The sequence below is a fragment of the Prosopis cineraria genome, unplaced genomic scaffold (genome assembly GCF_029017545.1).
Source record: "Prosopis cineraria cultivar Desert tree isolate PC_DT_omini unplaced genomic scaffold, ASM2901754v1 PC627, whole genome shotgun sequence".
Classification (NCBI taxonomy): domain Eukaryota; kingdom Viridiplantae; phylum Streptophyta; class Magnoliopsida; order Fabales; family Fabaceae; genus Prosopis; species Prosopis cineraria.
In genome coordinates, this window is record NW_026555952.1 from 28,467 (window position 1) to 38,899 (window position 10,433).

The 10,433-nt window shown below is 30.4% G+C and overlaps 2 pseudogenes; both read left to right on the top strand.

Annotated features, from left to right (window-relative positions):
- The first annotated feature begins 6,990 nt into the window (after positions 1-6,990).
- Positions 6,991-8,372, top strand: LOC129297848 (uncharacterized; annotated as a pseudogene).
- Positions 8,373-8,676: 304 nt separating this feature from the next.
- LOC129297847 (tetraspanin-6-like) lies at positions 8,677-9,606 on the top strand (annotated as a pseudogene).
- The last annotated feature ends 827 nt before the right edge of the window (positions 9,607-10,433 follow it).

The window sequence follows — 10,433 nt, forward strand, 5'->3', positions numbered from 1 at the left end:
ATTACTTTGAAAGTTACATTAAATTTTAAATTATTTATATAATTTCATAGTAAAAAAGATGTTTAAAAATTTTAAATTTAAATTATTTATATAATCTCTTGAACTTATATAATATGATGAACAAAAATATGTTTTTAGAAATTTTAAAGAACATATATAAATAAAGGTTCAAAAAATTTGATAAAAATTAAAATTTAATAACATGATATAAATAAAGGTTCAAAAGATTTGATAAAAATTAAAATTTAATAACATGATAAAAATTAGTAAATTTATTATATAATAAAAATTTTAAAATGTACTCACGAATATTTTTTTGGAAAATATAGATTTTTAGATAAATTTTGTATTTAAAAGGGGCATTTTGGTCAAATTAAAATTTTAAAGTCAAAGTTAACGATCAATTAACGATTGGATAGATGAAAATAAAATATCAAATATACAAAGAAGATTTATGTAACATATATTTTAATTTCAAGGAAAGTTTATGAGTTTTCAAAATAGAGGGGGAGGTTTGTGTAATTAAGGTATAATAACAGGATCGTCAATGTATTTTACTCATTGTTTAATTATTTTGAAAAATACAAAATTTTTTATATTTATTATTATTTAATAGGATATTTTAATGAGAAAACTTTATTAATTTTAGCCTTAATTAAAATTGTAAACACACCAAAATTTTTTTTAAAAATTTAACTCAACCATAGTTGGGTTACAACCATCCAACACATTTTTATATCAATAATTTTAATATAAAATATTTTATAATTGGCTTCAACTCACACACTATAACATTTCAGATAAATTTTTACCTCCCACATGCCATTAGGCTAAATCACATTTGTCCATCCTTATACTCCCAACAAGTAAACTAAATCACATTTGTCCATTCTTATACTCCCAAAAAGTAAAATAAGCAATTTAGTCAATTTTCAACACAAGCCAGTTATTTGACCTTATAATCATGCCATTTTAATCAAGTCAAAGTAAACCTAATATTAAAATTACAGTCATCCAAATTGTACCAAAAATAGAAATAGTTTGAAAGGCATGATTACATTTATATATTCATATAATTGACAATAAACAAAAAGCCCTAATATTGGCAATATAACACATTATAAATCATAAATTAAATACCCAAAAGAGACAGTGGATCTATACCACTAAGCCTCTGGGACTCCTCCACGTGTCACTCGTGGCTCTTCTCCTAAAAAATGTTGACCACATAATGAGACTCAAAAGTCCCAGTAACCAAAGCCAATTTATGATAGTGTATACAAACAGTTAAGTGTGTGCTTACTAAGTAAGAATTAAAAATAATATAATTCTAACAAATATAAGAAATATTATAATAAACACAAACAACCATCCTTATATCCCTCCATTAACCTCGAGCCGTAGCCCTCACTCGGTGCTAAATTACCCGGTGAAAGGTAGATTAGCCCGAGTCCTTACAAGCCACCTATTGAGCTCCAATAGGGGCGTACCACGTGGCACATAAATACAACAATAATAGCAAGCCTCCCAACACCTCCCACAATAATTAAACAAATTCATAATAATATTGCACAATTATACAATATTATAAAATTCATAATTTTCTCAATAATCACCCAATTAACAAGAAGTAACACTAATCACAAATTAAAAGCATGGTTACCTTGTGGCTTTTTCAATAAATTATTCCTTAAAATTTCTCTCTCACCACAATCTTCATCAGTAATACAATCTACAAATAACATATTATTTATAAATATTAGTTTCAATTTTTGAAACTAATAAAATAATTCTAATAATAGAATTAAAAATATAACATAATTCTTAATCTCAATCTTAATACAAATCTATAGTTAATACTATTAAGTAAAATTTTTAACTCCTCTTTTAATTATCAATAAACATTAATAATCTAAAAATCAACTTCTAAACTAATTTCTATTATCAAAATTTTTTTTATTTCATAAATTCGTACCTAAAATACTCAAAAATTAAAAATTGAGTCTCTAGCTTAGAATCATAATCCTATAACCATAATAATTCATTTCTCATCCCAAATAATCATCTAAACCTCAATAAATCAACATATATTTTCAGATCTAGTTTAGAATTTGATCCATAAGCCACAGATTCAAAGATCATCAATAAATTTATACTCTAGAACATTTATTATACTACTGACAACCTCAAAAATCATATTTATTTAACATAAATTCATCCCTCTTTCAGATCTTAAATTTTCTACCACTACAAACTTAGAAACCAAAGAAGAAGGATGACTAAGAAAAATTTTTAGAACACTTACTTAGTCTTGAAAAGCTTAAAATCACACCCTAAATATCCTATTAAAAACTCTTACCTTAAAAATTCAGATCTTTCGCACTAGCGACTCACGCTCACAGATGCTCTCTCTGATCGCACACGAAAGAGGAAGAAAATGAAGGAAAATGAGAAGAGAACGGTGATTTTAAAAATGAATGTGGGTCTCACAATTTTTTTATTTTTTTTTTCCTTTCCTCTCTCTTCTTTCCTTTTCTTTCTTTTCTTTTTACATGTCATCATTGCGGCCGCCGAAAGCAAACTCGTTTTCTTCTTCTTCTTCCTTTTTTTTTAATACGTTTTCCCCTTTTTTTTTATTTATAATAATAATTTGATAATATTTTTTTTATTTTTTTAATTATTTTTTTAATTTTTTTTAGAATTATATCCTAAGTTAGATTTAATAATCATCTCTTACTAATTTTTCTTACCTCTAAATATTATTTTTTTAAATTTCTATTAACCCAAATTAACTATTAAAATTTAAATTGGGATGTTACAAAAATAGTTTCAAAAAATCTAAATAATTATATCTTAAAAGACTCAAAATGTCTCATATTTTTTAATATCTTGTTTGCATCCAAATTATGAATTTGGAGGCTCGAGCTCAATTCAACTTAATTAACTTTAAAATAATTAAAAATTAATATTCATGAAGCCTTAACTACTAGGCCAAAACTAGGTCTAGGCCATCATCTACACATCCACCCATGATGCTTTAATTATAGAAATTGATTCCATGACTCTTGATCATCTAGAAAGCGAACACCAAGCCCGTTAATTATATACTATAAAAAAAGAATATAAATAGTAAATTAAGCTTTTAACCACTTTCATGTTATAACATAACGGTGTATTGTTAATTTCTAAACAGAACTTATTATTTTATAAATATTACTTATTAATATGACGTGGATAATTATAACTTAAAAGTTTTAAAACTTTATACAGTTTACTTGTTAAAGTCCAAATGTATTGTTATTAATCACGAATAGATTGTTTTCAAAATCTGAACGAATACTTGTTAATGAAGAATTAACACATACAATTAAGCCCATCCTATTAGTTTTTCTAACTTGTTAAAACTAAAATTGATTATTATTAATTTTGAATAAATTGTTATGAAAACTTAAATGTACATTTGTTGATTATGAAATTATTGACGTGTGAGTGCTTGAATCACCTCAATCGGAGATCTGAGTCAAAAGTTATATGGGTTGAAAGTTCATAGTCGAAGAGTTGTCATAACAGTTACTATCATATCTTTGGCCGTAGCTTACGGATTGTTGGTTGCGGCTTATGGATTGTTGGCCGAGACCATTTGGCTACAGGCAATTTTGGTTGTAGCCAAATCTTCTCTGAAAGTGTCAGCCGCGGCTTAATATGCTCTAGCCGTGGTTAAGTGTCTCTATTAAGTGAAAAATGATCATTTTGATCTTGTTTTGACTTATTTTCAACTTTAAATGTTTTCCATGTTTCTCAAATACTTTTTACTTTGGTTTATAATGGTTACATGACATTTTAAACTTAATTTTGAGATTAAATAATTTATAAAATTTCATCTCTATAAAGCTTTCTTACCTAGCCTATTTGAATTTTTTACATAGTCAAAGTTGATCTTTTTTTTTTTCATGGCATCTTTAATTATTAAATTAATTGTAAATATCATGGTAACTCTATATTAAGCTTAAATATGTGCTAATTATGTATTTAAGAAGTGGTGGCTTTATAGGCCAACTAAACTAATTATTTCTTAAATAAAAATGTCACCGACATTGGAGCTCTATTGATTGGTTGTCGGTGGTAGGGGCTCTAATGATTGGTGTCGATGACAGTAGGAGTTTCTTTTTTTTTGTTTAACTTGAAGGGTAGTTTGGTCTTTTAGCTTTTAGGTCATTTGATTTTTAATTGATATTAATTTTCTTAGTGGTCCTTTAGTGCTATTTTTTCTTAGAAATAAGCTCACATACAATGTTTTGAGATTTAATTAAAAGATTATTATCATTAAACTATCTTCCATAAAAGTTTTTCAATATTTAACAACCATAAATATTATAAAGAATGGGCGCAGTATTCAAATATAACAAACAATTACGGTTTTTGAAAAAAAAAAATTACTTCAAATATAACGTGACTCTTTCTCATAGTAAAAAGAAAAATGCACACGCTTGGCGCATATATAAGCATATTACTGTCATTTTAAAATCTGTCATCTCTTTCAACTAAGGGATGTGACGTTGACATGGGAAAAGTTAGAGATACTTCTATAATTATTTTTATATGTGTGTGCAAATTTGAAGTTGATTCTTATAAGGAAAGCCTCCCCGGGAAGCAATATAGCCAATTTTTTGTTTTAAAAGGTGTCATTTTTTAATAATAAAAAATTAAGTGCATTTTGTAATAAAGTAAAATATACACACGTGTTATTTACACTGAAAGACTTAATTTTATTTTATTTTTAAATTGTTCAGTTCACAAATAAACTAATATAATTCGGCTTTAAAAAAAATATTACTTTGAGATCCCACACAATATATTAAATATTAGAAAATCTATTAATAACTTAATAAAGAAAATTAAAATAGTTATCATTTTTTGTTAAACTGTAAATGAAACTTATAGTATTTAAATATGTATATGAGATTTATGTATAATTCTGCCTGAAAATAGTCCTGCTAGAGAGTATCAACACGGTTGCTCTCAAGACGGTGCGTTTGGGAAGCAGCAGCATCTCATTGAAATCGATCAACGGTCACTGTGAAGTCCGAACTTCAAACTCAAGGCAACCCCTCCATCGCACCGTCGACGTCGAGCGCTTCCTTCTTCTGCATGCTGAATCCTTTCGCATTGCAAGCTATTCTTATCTTACTCCGCCCCATTATTTCGAAATTAATTCCAATTGGTGGCTTGATATCAAATTAGGGATATCATGTATTTACTTTTATTTTCAACAGCTCCAACTGTGTCTGCTTCTCCTATTGCTTCCTTGCTTAAGCCATCGTGTCTAAGAGTCTGTTTGATTTCTATTCTCATCTTTTATTTTTTTAAAACTGTTTTGTAATATAGTTTTTAAAATTTTTTTCAAAATAAAATAAATTAAGATCTAGTTGATTGTGTTAATTAAAAATAATTTTAGAATTAAAAAATGAATTGATAGTAATAATTATAGACAATCAGTGGTGGTGATTAATAATAAAAGTTAATTAATTAAGGTATCTATAATTTTTATCAATCAAATGTAATGTATTTTAAAAATAAGTAAAATAAAATGAAAACAACATGAAGTTGTTTCTATTTTTGTTTTTTAAAAAATAACTAAATGAAAAACATTTATCCAAATAAGTTTTTAAATGTTTTTATTTTCAAAAATAGAAAATAATTTTTAAAATAAAAGATAAACAAGCCCTAAATTCCCTTTACATTGGAAGCGTCACCTCTGTCCATGTTTTCTCGCCTTAGCTTATTCAGTTGCTTTGCTTACTTGTTTCTCTTGCACCTTCTCTATCTATCTCCGATTTTACCTTCTTTGAATATTTACCTTCTTTTTTGGAACATCTCACTTAGGGGCCTCATGGCGCAAAATTTTACATTCAAGGCCGAATACAAGCCAAAGGCCCCAAGTAAAAAATATGTTTTAACAAAAAAAGATACATTTACTTTTGGACATTTTGTTGCCAATTATAAGACATTATGTTGAGAATTTATGAACATTACATTTTACATTCATAACATTTTGTTATTCTTTCATTCTATGCAATTTGTACATTTCAAGTTAAATCATTTTTACTAGATCAATTGTATATTACAAGATATTATATTAAGATTTTGTGAATATTGTGTTCTACACTTATGAACATATGTTTTCTTTACCATGTGCAACTTGTACATTTTAAGTTAAATAATTTTTACTAAATAAATTGTACATTACAAGAGATTATCTTAAGAATTTATAGATATTATATTGCGTATTCATAGAGAGAAGGAGGGCAAGTATATCTTTGTTGTTAAAAAATACTTTCGCTTAAAGCCCTTAGGCCTATAGAAAATTTTTAAATTGTATTGGACCCTAAATGCAAATTTTCATGCTCTAAGGGCCCTAGGTAAGATTGTCCCCCCCCTTTTTTTTTTTCCCCTCCTCTTCTTTTTCAGTTTAATATGTATATAAACGTGTTGCTTTTGATTGTATGAATATTGTTTCTCCATTTGTCATTGTTGTTTCTTTGGCTTTAATATGCTTAACGGATTTCATTTCTCAACTTCTATTCAAGTTCCTCCCCCGCTTTTTTATATTTTGCTTAAATTTTAATCTATATCTGCACCCTATTTTTCTTCTTCACTAGTTCGAGTATTTCGTTTATATTCCAATCCTCAAGAAAATTCGATTAAGCTTTCTTTTTTATTTTTTTAAACTTCTTTAATTCCTTTTTTCTCCTGTGATTCTGTCCCTCATTTTCTATTCCATTTCCTGCTCGCTTTACTTTCACTGATCGAAGTGTCTGGTTTTCAATTCCCAGGTATCATCTATAATTTTTTTATGGTTTTGTTATAAAAATTACATTTTTCTTGTCTTCCAAAGGCCTATTGGTGGTACTTAACAAAAGCAATGGCCACGAGACTTAACATTCTTGGGAACGCTGGAGAGAAAATGGCCGACATGTTAGGAATCAAAAGATGGATTCATTCCAACGCTCAACTCCGCCTTTATCAGGGAGCAATAGCCATGGGGTTGCATCACGCCAATTCGCTTTGCCTGAGTTTAGTTTTCCTACTATCAGCTCATGGCTGTCCCATAAAAAAAAGTTAATCTTTTCATTTAACTTTCGTTTACCTTTTCTTGCTCTTAATGGGAACTTCATTCATTTCGAGCTCCCTTTCTTTCATTTGAAGCAATATAATATGGGAATGTTATATTTTAAGCAGGATTGGTTCTAGTGTCATATTTTGCATATTGTTCTATCATTTCATTCTTTGGAGTCGAATTTGTTTTTTCAATGACTTTGTATGTTATGTAGATCTCTCCCCATAAAAGAGGAATAAGAAATGGACCAAAAGCTTTGAAACCTAGCCGGGTGATAGTCCGATGCAGGTAAGCCCTTGTTTCTTCCTGAATAATGCCCCTCTCTGTATAAATTATCATATGTATTGGAAATATTTGGGCGTTTTCATTTGTGGAGTCTTTATGTTCTTTCAATCTGGTTTATAAATTCGTTCATTTGGGTGTCTTGCTTAACGCAACTTACTTAATCTTGCTGACGATCCATAATTTAAGGTTGTGCTTGGTTATGCTGAAAAGAGGCAGATGAAAAGGAGAGTAAGAAAAATGTGGAGTGAAATTTATGCTTGCTTTGTACAATTTAGCAAGTGAATGCTACTTGTTTTCATTCTAACCTATAAACAAGCTTACCAGCACAGAGGGATGAAAATCAATTCCAGGGAATCGGCTTGCTGGTGATGATTATGCATGAGTTTCCTCGTTATAGTGGTGATGGCTTGCATTTGATTGACTGGGGAATGGATAAGTTGGCTCAAACACTAGCCAAACACAATTCCTAGGCTAAACTTTACCATCGGAGTCCAGTTTTTCTCCCCTACCTGATATGAATGACTTCTCTCCCTTGATGTAAACCTAGCTTAAGATAGGAACATACAACAAAAGGGCATTGGTAACTGACAGCAGGTAATAATATGGGATCCAGTAAATTACTACAAATCAACACTAAATCATATGCATTATTACCATTGAATGGCCGGAATAAATTTTATTCAAACAGCCATAGTGATTGTAGATACTGTGTGGGGGAAGTTCAAGGGGAAAATGAGGTGCAAAGTAATGAAAATACCTCTGTTATATGTGATTTAGCTAACGATGTGAGTCGTGATCTACCGCAACTGGCAAATTCTCAATAGTTTTAGGTGCTTTTGTGTTTTTCTGATTCAGATGTGATTAATACAAATTCCTCTGCAGGAGTTGTGGCCGTGTGAAGCCTCTGCACTTCTTCCATTGCAGTGGGGATAGAAGTGTTAAAGGTGAGCAAAATGGATCGACCAGCTAATCACCTTGTTTACATCTGAAGCAAGAGTTACTCTAGCTAAAATGATTACAGGATAGTGTTGGTTTTATTTTACTTTTTGGGTTTGTCTTTCTTGGGTAGACCCGTTATTGAATATCATTGTTTTTTAATCTTTTGGAAGTGGTGGACAGAGTTTTAGTACATATTTGGATTAACTTTCAACTTCAGTTATAATCAGCCAAACTGAAGTTAGGATATAAAATGCTCATTTTGTGTTTTTCGGATTAGGAAAAAATCTCAACCTCAGTTAGCCATAAACGAGCGTTTTTGTGAAAGACCAGAGACCTGGCTTTTAGCATCAGCGTCAGCGTTAGAAGCCGTTGCAAGCATAATGATGTTTAAATTTTTATGCTTTCTCTCTCCTCTTATGTATCTACCCACAAGCTGTCTGGCTTTTTTATGTTGCTGTGCATGCTATTTTCTTCCTCCTGTGACCAAGCTGCACCTCCAGATCTGCTCCACCTTCCTTTGCTTCACGTCCCGAGCTCTACATATGGCACATAATCTCGGTCGATTTCCACCTCAGTTGAGACACCAAGATCTCCATATTGAACTTCTTACAAATAGGACTGTAGATGGCGAGGAGCAGTAAAACATGTGAGAACTTCTTACAGACACCACTTCTGGTCATAGGTTTTGTGATTCTGGTGATATCTCCGGCGAGCTTCATCGGAGCATGCTTCCACATGCATGCACTCTATGGCTGTACCTGGTGGTGATGCTACGTCTCATGTGACGCTAATTGGCTTGACGTTGTTCGAGTTAATCGTGACGAGCCAGGGCGATGGTGTGGAGGTTCCCAACAGGGCCTATAAGGAGTTTCAGCTAGAGGGTTACTCGCTATGGTTGAGGAATAGAATTAAGGACCCAAGGTATTGGAACATGATCAAAACATGTATTTTGGGTTCCAGGACTTGTGCTAAGCTTGCTTCTTGGACTCCTCTTGATTATATGCAGAGAGATATGTCTCCAAGAAAGGCAAGCTGATTAAGCAATATATATATACATATACCCGGTCAATGAAACGGGGGTCAAAGTTTCCAGAAAGAGTGCCATTCACTCTCCCTTCAAACTCACACCGAATCTTAACCTGCTTGGAGGAAGACTGAGGAATGAAGCGAGTACGACCAGACTGGAACTTGGGAGGGAAAGGAAGGAAGAAGGATAAGGGTGGCTTAACATTGACACTATAGGGTTTCAGAGAGAACAGCGAATCCATCACATTGAATGGCCTATGATAGGAAAAGATGAAATACAATACTGTTGTTTGTATATTTGTATGTTACAGCTAAAAAGCAGAGAATATGTCTCCAATTTCAAGTATGTTCGTGTAAATATATATATATATATATATATATATGTTATGATCTCATTCCTCCTCCTTCTCTTCAATCACATCCACGGTTTTGTTATTCAGTGAGTATATTGTGTTTTGAGTACTAGTCAAGTTTTAACAAATAGTTAATTAATTCAAATCTCGTCGAGTCCTAGTATAAACATGGTTAATTAATTAAGTCAAGTTTATAACAAGTTGTGATTTTAAGTTTAATATTTTTTACTTATTAGTTAGTCAAAAAATATAATAGGCTTATTTAAGATTTAATATTTACGATAAAAAATTCATGCTTATTTTTGTCATTAAACATTTCAACTGGTTTTTAAATCAAATCGTCCAAATGAATTTTAGTTTATCTAACTGACTTTTAAAAACAATAATATCCAAATATAAATCACGTTATATTAACTGACTTTTCTTTTAACCTCAGTTTGCTAACCTTAATTGAATCCTAATCTTAGTTGTAAATTTTTTAATCCAAACACACTCTTAGAATATTTGAGTTTGTAACCTACTTACGTTGGATATTTCTAATAATACAGTTAAGGCAAAAAGGCTGATTTCTCATTGAAATATTGTTACATGGATTTTTTTTCAAGTACAAGATCACAAGAAAACCGTGAAGAAAGAAACAAAATCATGCCATATCAGAGTACAAAACATTTTTGCATCCTAGAGGCAGAATATAAGTAGAGGGAATGGCAATA